Source organism: Odontesthes bonariensis, chromosome 2 (genome assembly GCF_027942865.1).
Source record: "Odontesthes bonariensis isolate fOdoBon6 chromosome 2, fOdoBon6.hap1, whole genome shotgun sequence".
NCBI lineage: Eukaryota > Metazoa > Chordata > Actinopteri > Atheriniformes > Atherinopsidae > Odontesthes > Odontesthes bonariensis.
Genome location: NC_134507.1, coordinates 34665387 through 34686655, shown reverse-complemented (window position 1 = coordinate 34686655; position 21269 = coordinate 34665387). Strand labels below are relative to the sequence as shown.

The following is a 21269-nucleotide window of genomic DNA, read 5'->3' as shown; positions in this document are numbered from 1 at the left end:
ATCATTGTGGCATCCTGTGATTGGAAAATTAACGGATTCTCTGTTCGCTCCCACTTTACACCTAACGCTGTTTTCATCATGGGCCCCACATCCTTTGCTTTGAAATTCTCATTCACCAACAAAGTAACATGTGGAGCAGATTCTGGCACATTGTACCATTTTGAAATAAATGCATTTGATTCCACATTCATGGCTGCCCCTTGTTCTCCAATGATAATGTATTGAGTTGTCAAATTTATCTCCGAGTGTTCCGTTTGTTTGTCCCATGGCTCTTCGAACTCTCCACTTTTTGAAACATCATAATACATTGTACAATGATAATCGAGCGTGGGTTTCCTTGCTTTAGGGCACTGGACTTGAATGTATTTTTCCCATTTGTTCCAAGCCACTGTTACTGGCTCAGAAATGTCTCCCAACCAATAGATTCTTGCTGTGTCTGCCTGTGTTGACTCTGGAAACTCCAGACCTCTTTTATCCAAGATTATGCCTTGCGGTGAACACCAAATCTTAATTTTTAGTTTGCATAGGGCATCCCTCCCCAGCAAGTTAAGGGGAGTCTGATGAGATACCCCGATTGGCATCCTGATTTCATTTTCCCCTGTGTAGATGCGCACGGGGGCGGTCATTTGTACTAGCTGCTTAATTCCCGAGAATCCTATTGTCTCAATAAATTTATTTGACATGGGGAGGTGTGTGGCATAATGTTGACTCACACAAGTGTAGGTGGCTCCAGTGTCCACCAACATTGGAGTTGGCTCATCCTCAATTAGAACCTGCAGCATCGGTTCTTCGTCAGCTCCCACCATTACGACTGGAAACTGACCCTCCCCTCTAGGACTCTGTGGGCACCCCTAATAACCAAAGTTTGGACTCACCCATGGGCCTGCCGGGCCACTTGATCCACCCCGCGGGGACTGGCCACGGTCCTGCCGCACATTCTGATTTCCTGGTGCTTGCGGACATCTGTCAGCAAAGTGTCCCAACTCGCCGCAGGCCCAACATGCCCCCGAGGATCTTCGTCTTACGGCTGTGCCTCTCCTGTACCCTCGGTAAGGTCGAGGCTGGCCTTGTCCTCCTGCACGTGGTGTGTATGGTGGTTGCGGGTAGGCCTGAGGTGTGACGGGTTGAAAGGGTGCAGAGAGTGCAGAGGGTGCAGAAGGTGTAGAAGGTGTAGAGGGTGCAAAGGGTGGAGGTACCTGTTCAGTGGTCCCCGGTGTCATCAGGGCCTGGCCTCCTACCTTTGGTCCTTCCAACTGCATCTGTGTGAGTTTCCTCTGCAAGTTCTTATCCTGCTCCTTCCGTTTCCGTTCACTTTGCCTGTATTTGTCAATAGCATGCACAACATTATCCCGGAATGCCGCATTGTCATTGATTTCAACTCTACCACATCCTCCAGCCTCGCTCGAACTGAGTCGAGCATGGCCTCTAGGATAGAGTCTCTGAACACAAAGTTGAGCACTGTGTTAGGTTCAATGTCTTGTTCCAGTTCTTGTTTCCATTTTTCCAACTGGCGTGCAACGTACGCCGCTGGATTATCTGTATCCAACAGTGTGTCGCTCTTTAATGCTTTTGGATCCGTTTTCGTAGGATACTCAGCTCGCAGAGCTCCCCACAATGCAGGTCGATGTGCATCGAACCCAATTCCATCTGCTCGATGGCCCACCATCCAGCCATTCATACTGTTTCTCAAAATGCCCTCCATGGTAGTAGTTCCAAAACGCCTTGCCCACACTGCCTTAATGTCTCCCACAGCCAACAGTTTACCCACAGTTTCTTGTTCAAAAGCTCTTATCCATTTGCTTGCACCCGTGTGAATGTCCGGCAGTCTGGCAACCAGCCCCGCTAAGTCGAGCATCTGCCACGGCACATACTGTCCCTGCATCCCATTCACCAAAATCGGATAATTACCTGCAGTATATTTCTGTGGTGCATGAATATTTGGTCGGTATCTTAAATCATAATCCCTGTCCCTGCCTTTTCCCTGCTGGCCGGGTGGATTCTGTTCCTGAACCTGCTTTTCTGCTTGGTTTATCTCTTGCTGTAAATCAACCATGGAATGATTATGCTCTATCCAATATGAATCTTCTGCAAGTTTCCCCTCATATTCTGCATAACAGTCTAAAACCTGTGGTGTCTTCCTGGCCGTACTACAATGTTTGGGAGGCATTTCATGCGGTATGGATTTTTCTTGTAAAGTCCTATCGTGTCGTACAGATTTTTCTACTAGGGGAGAGATGGTACGATCTAGGTGTAGTGCTTTTTGGTGATCTGAGGCCTGTGCCGTTGCTGAAGCTGAGGCTGTTGGACTCCTAAACTCTACAACAGATGGTGGTTTCGGATAACCTGAGGCCTGTGCTGATGTTGAAGCTGTTGGACTGCTGTGTTCAGTACAAGATGAAAATTGATCACATGATGGATTTTGATCTGACGCTGCCTGATATTGTGGGGGGTTTCCCCTTGCAACCTGATCTGAACCACCGACAGCGCCTGGCTCAGGAGCTCCCTGACTGCTCAAAGCCGCTGTTTGTGGTTCAGGGCGTACATAAGGTACTTCCTGATTTTTCATTTCAAAATCTCCTTTTATGTTCATCACCCCTGACAGTGTTGGATATAGTCCTGCAGACTCATGCCGCTTGACCTTCTCCACTACCGGCTGTTCCCCCCTCAGTATGGCTACGCCCTCCTTCAAATTCCTTCTGTAACGACGACCTTCAGTTTCAAAGAAGTGCAAAATTTCTAATTCAAGCTCCCTCTTTTTCTGTCTCTTTTTGCTTTTGTTTTTTGATTTGTGATCGTTGATTCTTTGTTCCAAAACTTCACAGACAGCTACATCGAAAGTGCCATCCTTTGGCCAGGGTGGGAACATATTTTTGGTTCTTTTTTACCATTTTTGAGATAATTTTTGAATGTCTTTGTAACGTCCTGGATGCCTGGCGCTAACGATTATTGTTGGTGTTACATCCATCGTTTCACCTAGTTAGTTCCCCAGAACCGGGAATACTAATTATTATTATCCCCCTCCTTTTTTATTTTTTTTTTCCAAACAACTTTTGAAGAATGCTATTGTTTGCTATCCAATGTCAATTGATGTTGGCTTCCTAGCCGTTGTAAATGAATGCTAACTTATTGCCAATTAAGATTTAAACCAATATTTGCCTTATTGCTATTGCTAATTCATGCTAATTGTATTTCTGATCAATGCTAATTATGGCTAACGAAATGCTAACCAATGCTAACAAATGCTAGTAATGCTAACCAATGCTACTTTTTGCTAATCAACGCTAGCTTCCTTGTTGACCAATGCTAATTGAATGCTAATTATGCTATTTAATGCTAATTATTGCTAATCAATGCTAATCAATGCCGAGTTATGCTAGACAATGCTAGTTATTGCTAATCAATGCTATTGATTGCTAACCAATGCTAATCAATGCTAATTTATGCTAGACAATGCTAGTTGTTGCTAATTAATGCTATTGATTGCTAACCAATGCTAATCAATGCTAATTTATTGCTAATCGAAAGCTCAGTTAATGCTTACTCTGTTTAAAGTGACTCAAGCTTGGCGCTGCCCCAACCTTTGCTCACACCCGGATGTTTCTGATCCAATCCACCCACAATGTCTCCACCAATCCCGATGATACAATGCACGTCACAGCTACGTCAATTCTGACCAATGAGATCTGAACACACCTCTAAATCTACCTCCAATGAAACACGTCTAAGACACGTAACTTTTGAAGCAGCAGAAAAATGTCAAGGACAGACCACGTGCCTACACACCAACCGCGTGAGCGTGCAGCACTCTCTGTCTCCCCCTGAAATCCAAACACCTTCAACAAGTCCGTTGAAAATAGAACTTTAGAAACTTAACATCAATCACAGCAGTATTCAATAATTCAATAATAACAAGGTGCACTCAACCAACATACACAATCTTAAAGAAATCAACATTCAGCGTTTAAAAATCACAGCACATTACTGCAACAACTCCTTATCTCCCCAAGTTATTAATGTGGCAACTATAACAATTAAGCAAATTATAACAATGAAGCAAATTATAACAATGAAGCAAATCTGAGTTTAACTTAAAATACTACGAATACTCAAAAGTCAAGGGATGATATCAGATATCAGAACCTTTTTTCTTTTCTTCTTTTTTTTTAGATTCACATAAAACAGCAGGATTGACAGACAAACAGAGACCAGTCCCACACACTCACACCAAGTCAGTCGATCAAAGTTTTGTGTCAGTCACCTTTCAAATCTTCACAGTTTTAAATTATCAATTTCTTTCATTTAGACTTTTAATTTTTCAGGAGATGTTGGTGTCGGCAATATATGGAATACAAAATGTGTTTTCCCTACAAGCCTTGTGATATGGTTTCCTGACCAATGCAACAAATACTGACGTGTATTTATCAGCTTCGCTGTGACCTCTTAATAATAATCTCCTGTGGTCAATACATAAATGAATTTGAATTTTCTTCTCAAAATGTCTTTATACTGAGGTCTCGGATAACTCCAAAGAGTTCTAAGCAGATATATAAAATGATATAAACATATATTCTTAAAATGTGCTCCTCATAGAACTGGATTTTTTCATTTCAGAGTTTTTTTTGAAAGCCTGATTGATTCAATCGTTGAACTTTAATGTTCGCCAGTCAATCAATTATCAGTATTCGTTTTACTCCTTGACTAGTGAAAATAATTTTCACGTATGTTTAATGAGTCTAGTGTACCCCGTACTCCCGTCAGTATTCCTCCCCCCAATGCATTGAAGGATGGCTGATAGACGCAAGAAGTACTATTGGCGATTGCTCAACAACCTGCCCGCTTCTTCAAAGCTATTAATTAATCCAGTTTGAATTCACCCGATTCACCATTTGCCGGAGCTCAGCGACTAGCCTTTCTTAATTACCACAAAAAAATACAACCACACAAGCCAGACCAACTGACCAAAGCTGTCTGCTTTACAACTCACATAAGCTGCTGTTTACACAATTTTTATCCCAATTCACACATATGGCTCCTCTTGGCCCAAAATTTCCCAAACAATTTCAACAGCCCCCCTGCGCAGAGGTAACAATGAGATGCTTACCGAATATACTCGTCCTTCTCCCGTGTTCTTTTAAATTTGTGGAGCTGTCGGAGGCCCGTCACCTGTACGCCACCAACAGACACCGCCGCTTTCAGAAAAAAAAGGAAAAAATATGTCGTACCTGCAGGCTTAACGACTGATCTCGGCTGTCGGCGCACAGAGGACGCGTCCCGTCGGGCTCCAGCTGCCAAAATCTCACGCACTCGGGGTCACCATTATGTTGTGGAGGAAATAGGGCCAAGTACACTGTCGGCCAGCAGTCCATTGGGGAGTTTATTGAACAAACTGTCAAAGCAAATATGCATACAGGATGTACAAAATGTCCACCGTCTTCATACTGTGAACCAACTTTATACTGGTTTAATCATAACATGCATGCGTCATCCGGTCACAATCTCTTTCTGCGACGCCGAGCGTCTGCCCTAAATGTAAACAGCCCATACTACCTTTTACCCATATTCATATGAGCCGAACAACAAGGCACAAGATGTGACTAGGCCAGATGTCATGAGGATGTCATGACATCCTTCTCCCAAAGGAGCAGTTCCAAAAAGTCAAACAGGGACTCCCTCTGCGTTTGACGCAGTCAAACTGCATGCGCCTGGAGAAGCCAAAAGGCTTACAGCACCTGGTATTCCCAGGCGGTCTCCCCATCCAAGTACTAACCAGGCCCGACTCTGCTTAGCTTCTGAGATAAAACTCTGGCTTTTAGTCTGCGAAAAGAGAGTGAAAGTGAACTCCACTTTGAGATGGCTCTGGGATTGGGCCGACTGGGAGAATTGCTTGAAAAAAACCTCTACACCCAATGAGCGGTCAGAACAAAGCTTCAAGACCCCTAGTCTTTTGCACAGAGTAAAAGACAAAGCAGCCATTGAATAGGGCCCGATTGTTCCTACCTGGTCGGCCGAGGAGCATGCAGGGAGAAGAGAAGAGAGAAAAATGCTTACAGCACCTGGTATTCCCAAGCGGTCTCCCATCCAAGTACTAACCAGGCCCGACCCTGCTTGGCTTCCGAGTTCGGACGAGATCGGGCGTGTTCAGGGCGGTGTGGCCGTAAGCCACAGTCCCTGTGACAAATATGTGTTACATAGGTGCTGGAACCATACGTTGCCCCTATTTTACCAGAGAGTTGGCTTGAGAGGCTGATGTTGAGCCTGCACGTCGACTTCCCTGATGTGATTGTTCTCTGCAGCTGAAAATGGGACTCTCAGATAACTTAGTGTGTGTCTGTCAAGCTCCTCTGTTCTCTGTGTGTAGTTTGGTGTTCATGGTCATACAGAGAAACCAGGGAAGCTCAATCCCACGACGTGCTCATAAACTGCGTCTTTTCTAAAGATTATAGTTCCATTTTAGAAGTCAGAATACAATGGCTCCCTGAAACTACCACCATGTACCGCTGGTTTTGTTATTTCACAAGAGTTGGGAAGAGTGCACCGTTCCCGGCGGCACTGCAGTACCGGGTCGATGCGTGGAGTGAACGGAGCAAGCCCCTTTTTCAACCCCTGTGCCTAAAAATCCATTTAATATGTAGTCCTCATATAGAGGACGTATCAGATATTAAACTGATAAGAACAGATACTACACTTGATCTTAGCCAAAAGGCCGAGAAGCGATAACCCTCCACTGTTTCACGTCCGACAGCCCTTCCTGGCACAATGCGCACTTGTGGCGGTGCTCTTTTTTTGCCTACAAAGCGTCACTTTGCACCTCCGCCCACCCGCTGCAGTGAGCACTCTTCAGCCGTTTCAGATGGTACAACTTTGCACTCCCGCCCGCTCCACTGAGCACCATTCAAACAACAACAATTTAGCGCTCCAGCTTTGAACATGGGCACGGTCTCAAGAAATAAGGTGACTCTACTCCGAGAAGTCACTTGGCACAGCAAGAAGATTTCCTTTGCACAGACAGAATGGGCTTCACCCGCAAAGGTAAAGCCTTCCAAAAATAGAAACAACTCATTAATGCTGCTCTCCACGGAAGTCTTTAGTAAAAGGCGAAAGACTTGTACGTTATGAAGAGAAACCAGAGTACGAGTATTTGACACTGCGGGAGCAGTGCATCAGGCTAGTTGGCATAGCCACCTTCCCCACGGTGAGCTTTGCTTGGTTGAGACGCTGGCTCCTCGGCCGACCAGGTAGGAACAATCGGGCCCTATTCAATGGCTGCTTTGTCTTTTACTCTGTGCAAAAGACTAGGGGTCTTGAGGCTTTGTTCTGACCGCTCATTGGGTGTAGAGCTTTTTTTCAAGCAATTCTCCCAGTCGGCCCAATCCCAGAGCCATCTCAAAGTGGAGTTCACTTTCACTCTCTTTTCGCAGACTAAAAGCCAGAGTTTTATCTCAGAAGCTAAGCAGAGTCGGGCCTGGTTAGTACTTGGATGGGGAGACCGCCTGGGAATACCAGGTGCTGTAAGCCTTTTGGCTTCTCCAGGCGCATGCAGTTTGACTGCGTCAAATGCAAAGGCAGTCCCTGTTTGACTTTTTGGAACTGCTCCTTTGTCAGGACAAAGTTAAATGTATGAGGATCAAAGGCAACCATGACCTGGGACACCTTAGCAGATCCAGGATCAGCAAGATGGATCACAGGGTGATCAACAGATGTTTCAACAAAAGACATGCAGAGAGAAGAGAAGAGAAGAGAGAAAAATGCTTACAGCACCTGGTATTCCCAAGCGGTCTCCCATCCAAGTACTAACCAGGCCCGACCCTGCTTGGCTTCCGAGTTCGGACGAGATCGGGCGTGTTCAGGGCGGTGTGGCCGTAAGCCACAGTCCCCGTGACAAATATGTGTTACATAGGTGCTGGAACCATACGTTGCCCCTATTTTACCAGAGAGTTGGCTTGAGAGGCTGATGTTGAGCCTGCACGTCGACTTCCCTGATGTGATTGTTCTCTGCAGCTGCAAATGGGACTCTCAGATAACTTAGTGTGTGTCTGTCAAGCTCCTCTGTTCTCTGTGTGTAGTTTGGAGTTTATGGTCATACAGAGAAACCAGGGAAGCTCAATCCCACGACGTGCTCATAAACTGCGTCTTTTCTAAAGATTATAGTTCCATTTTAGAAGTCAGAATACAATGGCTCCCTGAAACTACCACCATGTACCGCTGGTTTTGTTATTTCACAAGAGTTGGGAAGAGTGCACCGTTCCCAGCGGCACTGCAGTACCGGGTCGATGCGTGGAGTGAACGGAGCAAGCCCCTTTTTCAACCCCTGTGCCTAAAAATCCATTTAATATGTAGTCCTCATATAGAGGACGTATCAGATATTAAACTGATAAGAACAGATACTACACTTGATCTTAGCCAAAAGGCCGAGAAGCGATAACTAGTGATGTGGCGTTTGAAGCGAGGCCTCGGAGCATGTGTCGAGCAAAAAGGGGCGAGCCAGATGAAGCGTTGGTTCGAGGCTTGTATCGTTTCCATAAAAATCACGTGACTGATGACAAACGAGGCCTCGGATTCAGTGTACACGTCACTGATTCATTTTGAGCGTCACTATCGCATAAAAAGGGTTTGAACCTTGCGGCACTTGTATCAGAGTTAGTGGTTAAGTTCAGTTATTATATCAGTCATATCATCTATTATTATACTGCATTAGAATATATCGTAATTAGGTTAGAATAGTGTTAGAATAGTTATATAGGATATGAACCCTCGTTTTTCGCGGGGGTTACGTTCCAAAAAGAACCCGTGATAGGCGAAATCCGTGAAGTAGTAACCTTCTTTTTTTTTTTTACAAATAACTACTGTAGGCCTACTGTAAAATAATAATTTGAATCAATACGAACTGAAGGCTTCAAATTGCGGAGATCAGCACCGCGACCCGAGTCATTGGATTAGAACGGGAGAAAATGAAAAATGATTATGAAAAAAAAATTCAAAGTAGGCTACAGTGGGACAAATAGTGACTCGCGTGTATTTCATTGCTCTTCTGATTGAGCCGCTGCATCCTGACTCAGCGGTTTTTTTCTTCTAAGGTGTGTTTTTTTGAGAGAAGAACATAGTTATCGGTAGTTGTTGTCGCTCTTTTTTCTTCTGGGCATATTAAACCGCAACGTTATTGACACACATTTTTTAAAATAAAAACCAATAACTTATGTTTGTCTTGTTGCCCATACTACTCGGTTGCAGTTTATTCCTGACTCCCAGTTCCATAAGCACTTTCATACTCCCAGTTCCATAAGCACTGTAGTCAGTGTACATCATTGATATATTTCATTTGAGTGATCAACACCATAGCACTCAATAATACTTCCATATATGCAGTTTTCACACATTTATTTTCATTGAGACACAGTGACAACAATTGTTTATTTTATATTGCAGGATGCTCTTACTCAGGGTTAATTTAGTCTGTCATATATTCCTTTTGCACAGCAGGTGTCACTAGAGAGACCGTTTCAATGAGGCTTCGGGTAATGAACCTTTTGGCGAACCTTTGGGCTGGAAAGCCTCATTGGTTCACAAAGCCTCATTTTGCCATCATTAGCGATAACCCTCCACTGTTTCACGTCCGACAGCCCTTCCTGGCACAATGCGCACTTGTGGCGGTGCTCTTTTTTTGCCTACAAAGCGTCACTTTGCACCTCCGCCCACCCGCTGCAGTGAGCACTCTTCAGCCGTTTCAGATGGTACAACTTTGCACTCCCGCCCGCTCCACTGAGCACCATTCAAACAACAACAATTTAGCGCTCCAGCTTTGAACATGGGCACGGTCTCAAGAAATAAGGTGACTCTACTCCGAGAAGTCACTTGGCACAGCAAGAAGATTTCCTTTGCACAGACAGAATGGGCTTCACCCGCAAAGGTAAAGCCTTCCAAAAATAGAAACAACTCATTAATGCTGCTCTCCACGGAAGTCTTTAGTAAAAGGCGAAAGACTTGTACGTTATGAAGAGAAACCAGAGTACGAGTATTTGACACTGCGGGAGCAGTGCATCAGGCTAGTTGGCATAGCCACCTTCCCCACGGTGAGCTTTGCTTGGTTGAGACGCTGGCTCCTCGGCCGACCAGGTAGGAACAATCGGGCCCTATTCAATGGCTGCTTTGTCTTTTACTCTGTGCAAAAGACTAGGGGTCTTGAGGCTTTGTTCTGACCGCTCATTGGGTGTAGAGCTTTTTTTCAAGCAATTCTCCCAGTCGGCCCAATCCCAGAGCCATCTCAAAGTGGAGTTCACTTTCACTCTCTTTTCGCAGACTAAAAGCCAGAGTTTTATCTCAGAAGCTAAGCAGAGTCGGGCCTGGTTAGTACTTGGATGGGGAGACCGCCTGGGAATACCAGGTGCTGTAAGCCTTTTGGCTTCTCCAGGCGCATGCAGTTTGACTGCGTCAAATGCAAAGGCAGTCCCTGTTTGACTTTTTGGAACTGCTCCTTTGTCAGGACAAAGTTAAATGTATGAGGATCAAAGGCAACCATGACCTGGGACACCTTAGCAGATCCAGGATCAGCAAGATGGATCACAGGGTGATCAACAGATGTTTCAACAAAAGACATGCAGAGAGAAGAGAAGAGAAGAGAGAAAAATGCTTACAGCACCTGGTATTCCCAAGCGGTCTCCCATCCAAGTACTAACCAGGCCCGACCCTGCTTGGCTTCCGAGTTCGGACGAGATCGGGCGTGTTCAGGGCGGTGTGGCCGTAAGCCACAGTCCCCGTGACAAATATGTGTTACATAGGTGCTGGAACCATACGTTGCCCCTATTTTACCAGAGAGTTGGCTTGAGAGGCTGATGTTGAGCCTGCACGTCGACTTCCCTGATGTGATTGTTCTCTGCAGCTGCAAATGGGACTCTCAGATAACTTAGTGTGTGTCTGTCAAGCTCCTCTGTTCTCTGTGTGTAGTTTGGTGTTCATGGTCATACAGAGAAACCAGGGAAGCTCAATCCCACGACGTGCTCATAAACTGCGTCTTTTCTAAAGATTATAGTTCCATTTTAGAAGTCAGAATACAATGGCTCCCTGAAACTACCACCATGTACCGCAGGTTTTGTTATTTCACAAGAGTTGGGAAGAGTGCACCGTTCCCAGCGGCACTGCAGTACCGGGTCGATGCGTGGAGTGAACGGAGCAAGCCCCTTTTTCAACCCCTGTGCCTAAAAATCCATTTAATATGTAGTCCTCATATAGAGGACGTATCAGATATTAAACTGATAAGAACAGATACTACACTTGATCTTAGCCAAAAGGCCGAGAAGCGATAACCCTCCACTGTTTCACGTCCGACAGCCCTTCCTGGCACAATGCGCACTTGTGGCGGTGCTCTTTTTTTGCCTACAAAGCGTCACTTTGCACCTCCGCCCACCCGCTGCAGTGAGCACTCTTCAGCCGTTTCAGATGGTACAACTTTGCACTCCCGCCCGCTCCACTGAGCACCATTCAAACAACAACAATTTAGCGCTCCAGCTTTGAACATGGGCACGGTCTCAAGAAATAAGGTGACTCTACTCCGAGAAGTCACTTGGCACAGCAAGAAGATTTCCTTTGCACAGACAGAATGGGCTTCACCCGCAAAGGTAAAGCCTTCCAAAAATAGAAACAACTCATTAATGCTGCTCTCCACGGAAGTCTTTAGTAAAAGGCGAAAGACTTGTACGTTATGAAGAGAAACCAGAGTACGAGTATTTGACACTGCGGGAGCAGTGCATCAGGCTAGTTGGCATAGCCACCTTCCCCACGGTGAGCTTTGCTTGGTTGAGACGCTGGCTCCTCGGCCGACCAGGTAGGAACAATCGGGCCCTATTCAATGGCTGCTTTGTCTTTTACTCTGTGCAAAAGACTAGGGGTCTTGAGGCTTTGTTCTGACCGCTCATTGGGTGTAGAGCTTTTTTTCAAGCAATTCTCCCAGTCGGCCCAATCCCAGAGCCATCTCAAAGTGGAGTTCACTTTCACTCTCTTTTCGCAGACTAAAAGCCAGAGTTTTATCTCAGAAGCTAAGCAGAGTCGGGCCTGGTTAGTACTTGGATGGGGAGACCGCCTGGGAATACCAGGTGCTGTAAGCCTTTTGGCTTCTCCAGGCGCATGCAGTTTGACTGCGTCAAATGCAAAGGCAGTCCCTGTTTGACTTTTTGGAACTGCTCCTTTGTCAGGACAAAGTTAAATGTATGAGGATCAAAGGCAACCATGACCTGGGACACCTTAGCAGATCCAGGATCAGCAAGATGGATCACAGGGTGATCAACAGATGTTTCAACAAAAGACATGCAGAGAGAAGAGAGAAAAATGCTTACAGCACCTGGTATTCCCAAGCGGTCTCCCATCCAAGTACTAACCAGGCCCGACCCTGCTTGGCTTCCGAGTTCGGACGAGATCGGGCGTGTTCAGGGCGGTGTGGCCGTAAGCCACAGTCCCCGTGACAAATATGTGTTACATAGGTGCTGGAACCATACGTTGCCCCTATTTTACCAGAGAGTTGGCTTGAGAGGCTGATGTTGAGCCTGCACGTCGACTTCCCTGATGTGATTGTTCTCTGCAGCTGCAAATGGGACTCTCAGATAACTTAGTGTGTGTCTGTCAAGCTCCTCTGTTCTCTGTGTGTAGTTTGGTGTTCATGGTCATACAGAGAAACCAGGGAAGCTCAATCCCACGACGTGCTCATAAACTGCGTCTTTTCTAAAGATTATAGTTCCATTTTAGAAGTCAGAATACAATGGCTCCCTGAAACTACCACCATGTACCGCAGGTTTTGTTATTTCACAAGAGTTGGGAAGAGTGCACCGTTCCCAGCGGCACTGCAGTACCGGGTCGATGCGTGGAGTGAACGGAGCAAGCCCCTTTTTCAACCCCTGTGCCTAAAAATCCATTTAATATGTAGTCCTCATATAGAGGACGTATCAGACATTAAACTGATAAGAACAGATACTACACTTGATCTTAGCCAAAAGGCCGAGAAGCGATAACCCTCCACTGTTTCACGTCCGACAGCCCTTCCTGGCACAATGCGCACTTGTGGCGGTGCTCTTTTTTTGCCTACAAAGCGTCACTTTGCACCTCCGCCCACCCGCTGCAGTGAGCACTCTTCAGCCGTTTCAGATGGTACAACTTTGCACTCCCGCCCGCTCCACTGAGCACCATTCAAACAACAACAATTTAGCGCTCCAGCTTTGAACATGGGCACGGTCTCAAGAAATAAGGTGACTCTACTCCGAGAAGTCACTTGGCACAGCAAGAAGATTTCCTTTGCACAGACAGAATGGGCTTCACCCGCAAAGGTAAAGCCTTCCAAAAATAGAAACAACTCATTAATGCTGCTCTCCACGGAAGTCTTTAGTAAAAGGCGAAAGACTTGTACGTTATGAAGAGAAACCAGAGTACGAGTATTTGACACTGCGGGAGCAGTGCATCAGGCTAGTTGGCATAGCCACCTTCCCCACGGTGAGCTTTGCTTGGTTGAGACGCTGGCTCCTCGGCCGACCAGGTAGGAACAATCGGGCCCTATTCAATGGCTGCTTTGTCTTTTACTCTGTGCAAAAGACTAGGGGTCTTGAGGCTTTGTTCTGACCGCTCATTGGGTGTAGAGCTTTTTTTCAAGCAATTCTCCCAGTCGGCCCAATCCCAGAGCCATCTCAAAGTGGAGTTCACTTTCACTCTCTTTTCGCAGACTAAAAGCCAGAGTTTTATCTCAGAAGCTAAGCAGAGTCGGGCCTGGTTAGTACTTGGATGGGGAGACCGCCTGGGAATACCAGGTGCTGTAAGCCTTTTGGCTTCTCCAGGCGCATGCAGTTTGACTGCGTCAAATGCAAAGGCAGTCCCTGTTTGACTTTTTGGAACTGCTCCTTTGTCAGGACAAAGTTAAATGTATGAGGATCAAAGGCAACCATGACCTGGGACACCTTAGCAGATCCAGGATCAGCAAGATGGATCACAGGGTGATCAACAGATGTTTCAACAAAAGACATGCAGAGAGAAGAGAAGAGAAGAGAGAAAAATGCTTACAGCACCTGGTATTCCCAAGCGGTCTCCCATCCAAGTACTAACCAGGCCCGACCCTGCTTGGCTTCCGAGTTCGGACGAGATCGGGCGTGTTCAGGGCGGTGTGGCCGTAAGCCACAGTCCCCGTGACAAATATGTGTTACATAGGTGCTGGAACCATACGTTGCCCCTATTTTACCAGAGAGTTGGCTTGAGAGGCTGATGTTGAGCCTGCACGTCGACTTCCCTGATGTGATTGTTCTCTGCAGCTGCAAATGGGACTCTCAGATAACTTAGTGTGTGTCTGTCAAGCTCCTCTGTTCTCTGTGTGTAGTTTGGTGTTCATGGTCATACAGAGAAACCAGGGAAGCTCAATCCCACGACGTGCTCATAAACTGCGTCTTTTCTAAAGATTATAGTTCCATTTTAGAAGTCAGAATACAATGGCTCCCTGAAACTACCACCATGTACCGCAGGTTTTGTTATTTCACAAGAGTTGGGAAGAGTGCACCGTTCCCAGCGGCACTGCAGTACCGGGTCGATGCGTGGAGTGAACGGAGCAAGCCCCTTTTTCAACCCCTGTGCCTAAAAATCCATTTAATATGTAGTCCTCATATAGAGGACGTATCAGATATTAAACTGATAAGAACAGATACTACACTTGATCTTAGCCAAAAGGCCGAGAAGCGATAACCCTCCACTGTTTCACGTCCGACAGCCCTTCCTGGCACAATGCGCACTTGTGGCGGTGCTCTTTTTTTGCCTACAAAGCGTCACTTTGCACCTCCGCCCACCCGCTGCAGTGAGCACTCTTCAGCCGTTTCAGATGGTACAACTTTGCACTCCCGCCCGCTCCACTGAGCACCATTCAAACAACAACAATTTAGCGCTCCAGCTTTGAACATGGGCACGGTCTCAAGAAATAAGGTGACTCTACTCCGAGAAGTCACTTGGCACAGCAAGAAGATTTCCTTTGCACAGACAGAATGGGCTTCACCCGCAAAGGTAAAGCCTTCCAAAAATAGAAACAACTCATTAATGCTGCTCTCCACGGAAGTCTTTAGTAAAAGGCGAAAGACTTGTACGTTATGAAGAGAAACCAGAGTACGAGTATTTGACACTGCGGGAGCAGTGCATCAGGCTAGTTGGCATAGCCACCTTCCCCACGGTGAGCTTTGCTTGGTTGAGACGCTGGCTCCTCGGCCGACCAGGTAGGAACAATCGGGCCCTATTCAATGGCTGCTTTGTCTTTTACTCTGTGCAAAAGACTAGGGGTCTTGAGGCTTTGTTCTGACCGCTCATTGGGTGTAGAGCTTTTTTTCAAGCAATTCTCCCAGTCGGCCCAATCCCAGAGCCATCTCAAAGTGGAGTTCACTTTCACTCTCTTTTCGCAGACTAAAAGCCAGAGTTTTATCTCAGAAGCTAAGCAGAGTCGGGCCTGGTTAGTACTTGGATGGGGAGACCGCCTGGGAATACCAGGTGCTGTAAGCCTTTTGGCTTCTCCAGGCGCATGCAGTTTGACTGCGTCAAATGCAAAGGCAGTCCCTGTTTGACTTTTTGGAACTGCTCCTTTGTCAGGACAAAGTTAAATGTATGAGGATCAAAGGCAACCATGACCTGGGACACCTTAGCAGATCCAGGATCAGCAAGATGGATCACAGGGTGATCAACAGATGTTTCAACAAAAGACATGCAGAGAGAAGAGAAGAGAAGAGAGAAAAATGCTTACAGCACCTGGTATTCCCAAGCGGTCTCCCATCCAAGTACTAACCAGGCCCGACCCTGCTTGGCTTCCGAGTTCGGACGAGATCGGGCGTGTTCAGGGCGGTGTGGCCGTAAGCCACAGTCCCCGTGACAAATATGTGTTACATAGGTGCTGGAACCATACGTTGCCCCTATTTTACCAGAGAGTTGGCTTGAGAGGCTGATGTTGAGCCTGCACGTCGACTTCCCTGATGTGATTGTTCTCTGCAGCTGCAAATGGGACTCTCAGATAACTTAGTGTGTGTCTGTCAAGCTCCTCTGTTCTCTGTGTGTAGTTTGGTGTTCATGGTCATACAGAGAAACCAGGGAAGCTCAATCCCACGACGTGCTCATAAACTGCGTCTTTTCTAAAGATTATAGTTCCATTTTAGAAGTCAGAATACAATGGCTCCCTGAAACTACCACCATGTACCGCAGGTTTTGTTATTTCACAAGAGTTGGGAAGAGTGCACCGTTCCCGGCGGCACTGCAGTACCGGGTCGATGCGTGGAGTGAACGGAGCAAGCCCCTTTTTCAACCCCTGTGCCTAAAAATCCATTTAATATGTAGTCCTCATATAGAGGACGTATCAGATATTAAACTGATAAGAACAGATACTACACTTGATCTTAGCCAAAAGGCCGAGAAGCGATAACCCTCCACTGTTTCACGTCCGACAGCCCTTCCTGGCACAATGCGCACTTGTGGCGGTGCTCTTTTTTTGCCTACAAAGCGTCACTTTGCACCTCCGCCCACCCGCTGCAGTGAGCACTCTTCAGCCGTTTCAGATGGTACAACTTTGCACTCCCGCCCGCTCCACTGAGCACCATTCAAACAACAACAATTTAGCGCTCCAGCTTTGAACATGGGCACGGTCTCAAGAAATAAGGTGACTCTACTCCGAGAAGTCACTTGGCACAGCAAGAAGATTTCCTTTGCACAGACAGAATGGGCTTCACCCGCAAAGGTAAAGCCTTCCAAAAATAGAAACAACTCATTAATGCTGCTCTCCACGGAAGTCTTTAGTAAAAGGCGAAAGACTTGTACGTTATGAAGAGAAACCAGAGTACGAGTATTTGACACTGCGGGAGCAGTGCATCAGGCTAGTTGGCATAGCCACCTTCCCCACGGTGAGCTTTGCTTGGTTGAGACGCTGGCTCCTCGGCCGACCAGGTAGGAACAATCGGGCCCTATTCAATGGCTGCTTTGTCTTTTACTCTGTGCAAAAGACTAGGGGTCTTGAGGCTTTGTTCTGACCGCTCATTGGGTGTAGAGCTTTTTTTCAAGCAATTCTCCCAGTCGGCCCAATCCCAGAGCCATCTCAAAGTGGAGTTCACTTTCACTCTCTTTTCGCAGACTAAAAGCCAGAGTTTTATCTCAGAAGCTAAGCAGAGTCGGGCCTGGTTAGTACTTGGATGGGGAGACCGCCTGGGAATACCAGGTGCTGTAAGCCTTTTGGCTTCTCCAGGCGCATGCAGTTTGACTGCGTCAAATGCAAAGGCAGTCCCTGTTTGACTTTTTGGAACTGCTCCTTTGTCAGGACAAAGTTAAATGTATGAGGATCAAAGGCAACCATGACCTGGGACACCTTAGCAGATCCAGGATCAGCAAGATGGATCACAGGGTGATCAACAGATGTTTCAACAAAAGACATGCAGAGAGAAGAGAAGAGAGAAAAATGCTTACAGCACCTGGTATTCCCAAGCGGTCTCCCATCCAAGTACTAACCAGGCCCGACCCTGCTTGGCTTCCGAGTTCGGACGAGATCGGGCGTGTTCAGGGCGGTGTGGCCGTAAGCCACAGTCCCCGTGACAAATATGTGTTACATAGGTGCTGGAACCATACGTTGCCCCTATTTTACCAGAGAGTTGGCTTGAGAGGCTGATGTTGAGCCTGCACGTCGACTTCCCTGATGTGATTGTTCTCTGCAGCTGCAAATGGGACTCTCAGATAACTTAGTGTGTGTCTGTCAAGCTCCTCTGTTCTCTGTGTGTAGTTTGGTGTTCATGGTCATACAGAGAAACCAGGGAAGCTCAATCCCACGACGTGCTCATAAACTGCGTCTTTTCTAAAGATTATAGTTCCATTTTAGAAGTCAGAATACAATGGCTCCCTGAAACTACCACCATGTACCGCAGGTTTTGTTATTTCACAAGAGTTGGGAAGAGTGCACCGTTCCCAGCGGCACTGCAGTACCGGGTCGATGCGTGGAGTGAACGGAGCAAGCCCCTTTTTCAACCCCTGTGCCTAAAAATCCATTTAATATGTAGTCCTCATATAGAGGACGTATCAGATATTAAACTGATAAGAACAGATACTACACTTGATCTTAGCCAAAAGGCCGAGAAGCGATAACCCTCCACTGTTTCACGTCCGACAGCCCTTCCTGGCACAATGCGCACTTGTGGCGGTGCTCTTTTTTTGCCTACAAAGCGTCACTTTGCACCTCCGCCCACCCGCTGCAGTGAGCACTCTTCAGCCGTTTCAGATGGTACAACTTTGCACTCCCGCCCGCTCCACTGAGCACCATTCAAACAACAACAATTTAGCGCTCCAGCTTTGAACATGGGCACGGTCTCAAGAAATAAGGTGACTCTACTCCGAGAAGTCACTTGGCACAGCAAGAAGATTTCCTTTGCACAGACAGAATGGGCTTCACCCGCAAAGGTAAAGCCTTCCAAAAATAGAAACAACTCATTAATGCTGCTCTCCACGGAAGTCTTTAGTAAAAGGCGAAAGACTTGTACGTTATGAAGAGAAACCAGAGTACGAGTATTTGACACTGCGGGAGCAGTGCATCAGGCTAGTTGGCATAGCCACCTTCCCCACGGTGAGCTTTGCTTGGTTGAGACGCTGGCTCCTCGGCCGACCAGGTAGGAACAATCGGGCCCTATTCAATGGCTGCTTTGTCTTTTACTCTGTGCAAAAGACTAGGGGTCTTGAGGCTTTGTTCTGACCGCTCATTGGGTGTAGAGCTTTTTTTCAAGCAATTCTCCCAGTCGGCCCAATCCCAGAGCCATCTCAAAGTGGAGTTCACTTTCACTCTCTTTTCGCAGACTAAAAGCCAGAGTTTTATCTCAGAAGCAAAGCAGAGTCGGGCCTGGTTAGTACTTGGATGGGGAGACCGCCTGGGAATACCAGGTGCTGTAAGCCTTTTGGCTTCTCCAGGCGCATGCAGTTTGACTGCGTCAAATGCAAAGGCAGTCCCTGTTTGACTTTTTGGAACTGCTCCTTTGTCAGGACAAAGTTAAATGTATGAGGATCAAAGGCAACCATGACCTGGGACACCTTAGCAGATCCAGGATCAGCAAGATGGATCACAGGGTGATCAACAGATGTTTCAACAAAAGACATGCAGAGAGAAGAGAAGAGAAGAGAGAAAAATGCTTACAGCACCTGGTATTCCCAAGCGGTCTCCCATCCAAGTACTAACCAGGCCCGACCCTGCTTGGCTTCCGAGTTCGGACGAGATCGGGCGTGTTCAGGGCGGTGTGGCCGTAAGCCACAGTCCCCGTGACAAATATGTGTTACATAGGTGCTGGAACCATACGTTGCCCCTATTTTACCAGAGAGTTGGCTTGAGAGGCTGATGTTGAGCCTGCACGTCGACTTCCCTGATGTGATTGTTCTCTGCAGCTGCAAATGGGACTCTCAGATAACTTAGTGTGTGTCTGTCAAGCTCCTCTGTTCTCTGTGTGTAGTTTGGTGTTCATGGTCATACAGAGAAACCAGGGAAGCTCAATCCCACGACGTGCTCATAAACTGCGTCTTTTCTAAAGATTATAGTTCCATTTTAGAAGTCAGAATACAATGGCTCCCTGAAACTACCACCATGTACCGCAGGTTTTGTTATTTCACAAGAGTTGGGAAGAGTGCACCGTTCCCAGCGGCACTGCAGTACCGGGTCGATGCGTGGAGTGAACGGAGCAAGCCCCTTTTTCAACCCCTGTGCCTAAAAATCCATTTAATATGTAGTCCTCATATAGAGGACGTATCAGATATTAAACTGATAAGAACAGATACTACACTTGATCTTAGCCAAAAGGCCGAGAAGCGATAACCCTCCACTGTTTCACGTCCGACAGCCCTTCCTGGCACAATGCGCACTTGTGGCGGTGCTCTTTTTTTGCCTACAAAGCGTCACTTTGCACCTCCGCCCACCCGCTGCAGTGAGCACTCTTCAGCCGTTTCAGATGGTACAACTTTGCACTCCCGCCCGCTCCACTGAGCACCATTCAAACAACAACAATTTAGCGCTCCAGCTTTGAACATGGGCACGGTCTCAAGAAATAAGGTGACTCTACTCCGAGAAGTCACTTGGCACAGCAAGAAGATTTCCTTTGCACAGACAGAATGGGCTTCACCCGCAAAGGTAAAGCCTTCCAAAAATAGAAACAACTCATTAATGCTGCTCTCCACGGAAGTCTTTAGTAAAAGGCGAAAGACTTGTACGTTATGAAGAGAAACCAGAGTACGAGTATTTGACACTGCGGGAGCAGTGCATCAGGCTAGTTGGCATAGCCACCTTCCCCACGGTGAGCTTTGCTTGGTTGAGACGCTGGCTCCTCGGCCGACCAGGTAGGAACAATCGGGCCCTATTCAATGGCTGCTTTGTCTTTTACTCTGTGCAAAAGACTAGGGGTCTTGAGGCTTTGTTCTGACCGCTCATTGGGTGTAGAGCTTTTTTTCAAGCAATTCTCCCAGTCGGCCCAATCCCAGAGCCATCTCAAAGTGGAGTTCACTTTCACTCTCTTTTCGCAGACTAAAAGCCAGAGTTTTATCTCAGAAGCTAAGCAGAGTCGGGCCTGGTTAGTACTTGGATGGGGAGACCGCCTGGGAATACCAGGTGCTGTAAGCCTTTTGGCTTCTCCAGGCGCATGCAGTTTGACTGCGTCAAATGCAAAGGCAGTCCCTGTTTGACTTTTTGGAACTGCTCCTTTGTCAGGACAAAGTTAAATGTATGAGGATCAAAGGCAACCATGACCTGGGACACCTTAGCAGATCCAGGATCAGCAAGATGGATCACAGGGTGATCAACAGATGTTTCAACAAAAGACATGCAGAGAGAAGAGAAGAGAAGAGAGAAAAATGCTTACAGCACCTGGTATTCCCAAGCGGTCTCCCATCCAAGTACTAACCAGGCCCGACCCTGCTTGGCTTCCGAGTTCGGACGAGATCGGGCGTGTTCAGGGCGGTGTGGCCGTAAGCCACAGTCCCCGTGACAAATATGTGTTACATAGGTGCTGGAACCATACGTTGCCCCTATTTTACCAGAGAGTTGGCTTGAGAGGCTGATGTTGAGCCTGCACGTCGACTTCCCTGATGTGATTGTTCTCTGCAGCTGCAAATGGGACTCTCAGATAACTTAGTGTGTGTCTGTCAAGCTCCTCTGTTCTCTGTGTGTAGTTTGGTGTTCATGGTCATACAGAGAAACCAGGGAAGCTCAATCCCACGACGTGCTCATAAACTGCGTCTTTTCTAAAGATTATAGTTCCATTTTAGAAGTCAGAATACAATGGCTC

General features: G+C 46.9%; 25 non-coding genes across 25 annotated transcripts; all 25 read right to left on the bottom strand.

Annotated features, from left to right (window-relative positions):
• Nucleotides 1-6041: 6041 nt before the first annotated feature.
• On the bottom strand, nucleotides 6042-6160 carry LOC142372310 (5S ribosomal RNA). The gene has a single exon (XR_012768213.1). It is a non-coding gene; the product is annotated as a 5S ribosomal RNA (ribosomal RNA).
• A 364-nt stretch (nucleotides 6161-6524) lies between these two features.
• On the bottom strand, nucleotides 6525-6715 carry LOC142367749 (U2 spliceosomal RNA). Its single transcript, XR_012767167.1, has one exon. It is a non-coding gene; the product is annotated as a U2 spliceosomal RNA (small nuclear RNA).
• Nucleotides 6716-7019: 304 nt separating this feature from the next.
• LOC142373225 (U5 spliceosomal RNA) lies at nucleotides 7020-7132 on the bottom strand. Its single transcript, XR_012768432.1, has one exon. It is a non-coding gene; the product is annotated as a U5 spliceosomal RNA (small nuclear RNA).
• A 614-nt stretch (nucleotides 7133-7746) lies between these two features.
• On the bottom strand, nucleotides 7747-7865 carry LOC142372258 (5S ribosomal RNA). Its single transcript, XR_012768210.1, has one exon. It is a non-coding gene; the product is annotated as a 5S ribosomal RNA (ribosomal RNA).
• Nucleotides 7866-8229: 364 nt separating this feature from the next.
• LOC142369062 (U2 spliceosomal RNA) lies at nucleotides 8230-8420 on the bottom strand. The gene has a single exon (XR_012767505.1). It is a non-coding gene; the product is annotated as a U2 spliceosomal RNA (small nuclear RNA).
• Nucleotides 8421-9894: 1474 nt separating this feature from the next.
• Nucleotides 9895-10007, bottom strand: LOC142373219 (U5 spliceosomal RNA). The gene has a single exon (XR_012768431.1). It is a non-coding gene; the product is annotated as a U5 spliceosomal RNA (small nuclear RNA).
• Nucleotides 10008-10621: 614 nt separating this feature from the next.
• Nucleotides 10622-10740, bottom strand: LOC142372174 (5S ribosomal RNA). The gene has a single exon (XR_012768192.1). It is a non-coding gene; the product is annotated as a 5S ribosomal RNA (ribosomal RNA).
• Nucleotides 10741-11104: 364 nt separating this feature from the next.
• Nucleotides 11105-11295, bottom strand: LOC142369056 (U2 spliceosomal RNA). The gene has a single exon (XR_012767504.1). It is a non-coding gene; the product is annotated as a U2 spliceosomal RNA (small nuclear RNA).
• Nucleotides 11296-11599: 304 nt separating this feature from the next.
• LOC142373211 (U5 spliceosomal RNA) lies at nucleotides 11600-11712 on the bottom strand. The gene has a single exon (XR_012768430.1). It is a non-coding gene; the product is annotated as a U5 spliceosomal RNA (small nuclear RNA).
• A 604-nt stretch (nucleotides 11713-12316) lies between these two features.
• On the bottom strand, nucleotides 12317-12435 carry LOC142372125 (5S ribosomal RNA). Its single transcript, XR_012768189.1, has one exon. It is a non-coding gene; the product is annotated as a 5S ribosomal RNA (ribosomal RNA).
• Nucleotides 12436-12799: 364 nt separating this feature from the next.
• LOC142370067 (U2 spliceosomal RNA) lies at nucleotides 12800-12990 on the bottom strand. Its single transcript, XR_012767781.1, has one exon. It is a non-coding gene; the product is annotated as a U2 spliceosomal RNA (small nuclear RNA).
• A 304-nt stretch (nucleotides 12991-13294) lies between these two features.
• On the bottom strand, nucleotides 13295-13407 carry LOC142373207 (U5 spliceosomal RNA). Its single transcript, XR_012768429.1, has one exon. It is a non-coding gene; the product is annotated as a U5 spliceosomal RNA (small nuclear RNA).
• Nucleotides 13408-14021: 614 nt separating this feature from the next.
• On the bottom strand, nucleotides 14022-14140 carry LOC142372069 (5S ribosomal RNA). The gene has a single exon (XR_012768184.1). It is a non-coding gene; the product is annotated as a 5S ribosomal RNA (ribosomal RNA).
• Nucleotides 14141-14504: 364 nt separating this feature from the next.
• LOC142369045 (U2 spliceosomal RNA) lies at nucleotides 14505-14695 on the bottom strand. Its single transcript, XR_012767501.1, has one exon. It is a non-coding gene; the product is annotated as a U2 spliceosomal RNA (small nuclear RNA).
• A 304-nt stretch (nucleotides 14696-14999) lies between these two features.
• LOC142373204 (U5 spliceosomal RNA) lies at nucleotides 15000-15112 on the bottom strand. The gene has a single exon (XR_012768428.1). It is a non-coding gene; the product is annotated as a U5 spliceosomal RNA (small nuclear RNA).
• Nucleotides 15113-15726: 614 nt separating this feature from the next.
• LOC142372020 (5S ribosomal RNA) lies at nucleotides 15727-15845 on the bottom strand. Its single transcript, XR_012768172.1, has one exon. It is a non-coding gene; the product is annotated as a 5S ribosomal RNA (ribosomal RNA).
• Nucleotides 15846-16209: 364 nt separating this feature from the next.
• On the bottom strand, nucleotides 16210-16400 carry LOC142367737 (U2 spliceosomal RNA). The gene has a single exon (XR_012767165.1). It is a non-coding gene; the product is annotated as a U2 spliceosomal RNA (small nuclear RNA).
• Nucleotides 16401-16704: 304 nt separating this feature from the next.
• On the bottom strand, nucleotides 16705-16817 carry LOC142373199 (U5 spliceosomal RNA). The gene has a single exon (XR_012768426.1). It is a non-coding gene; the product is annotated as a U5 spliceosomal RNA (small nuclear RNA).
• A 609-nt stretch (nucleotides 16818-17426) lies between these two features.
• On the bottom strand, nucleotides 17427-17545 carry LOC142371967 (5S ribosomal RNA). Its single transcript, XR_012768154.1, has one exon. It is a non-coding gene; the product is annotated as a 5S ribosomal RNA (ribosomal RNA).
• Nucleotides 17546-17909: 364 nt separating this feature from the next.
• Nucleotides 17910-18100, bottom strand: LOC142369038 (U2 spliceosomal RNA). Its single transcript, XR_012767500.1, has one exon. It is a non-coding gene; the product is annotated as a U2 spliceosomal RNA (small nuclear RNA).
• Nucleotides 18101-18404: 304 nt separating this feature from the next.
• Nucleotides 18405-18517, bottom strand: LOC142373195 (U5 spliceosomal RNA). Its single transcript, XR_012768425.1, has one exon. It is a non-coding gene; the product is annotated as a U5 spliceosomal RNA (small nuclear RNA).
• A 614-nt stretch (nucleotides 18518-19131) lies between these two features.
• LOC142371886 (5S ribosomal RNA) lies at nucleotides 19132-19250 on the bottom strand. The gene has a single exon (XR_012768138.1). It is a non-coding gene; the product is annotated as a 5S ribosomal RNA (ribosomal RNA).
• A 364-nt stretch (nucleotides 19251-19614) lies between these two features.
• Nucleotides 19615-19805, bottom strand: LOC142369031 (U2 spliceosomal RNA). Its single transcript, XR_012767498.1, has one exon. It is a non-coding gene; the product is annotated as a U2 spliceosomal RNA (small nuclear RNA).
• Nucleotides 19806-20109: 304 nt separating this feature from the next.
• LOC142373186 (U5 spliceosomal RNA) lies at nucleotides 20110-20222 on the bottom strand. Its single transcript, XR_012768422.1, has one exon. It is a non-coding gene; the product is annotated as a U5 spliceosomal RNA (small nuclear RNA).
• A 614-nt stretch (nucleotides 20223-20836) lies between these two features.
• On the bottom strand, nucleotides 20837-20955 carry LOC142371810 (5S ribosomal RNA). Its single transcript, XR_012768127.1, has one exon. It is a non-coding gene; the product is annotated as a 5S ribosomal RNA (ribosomal RNA).
• Nucleotides 20956-21269: the final 314 nt, after the last annotated feature.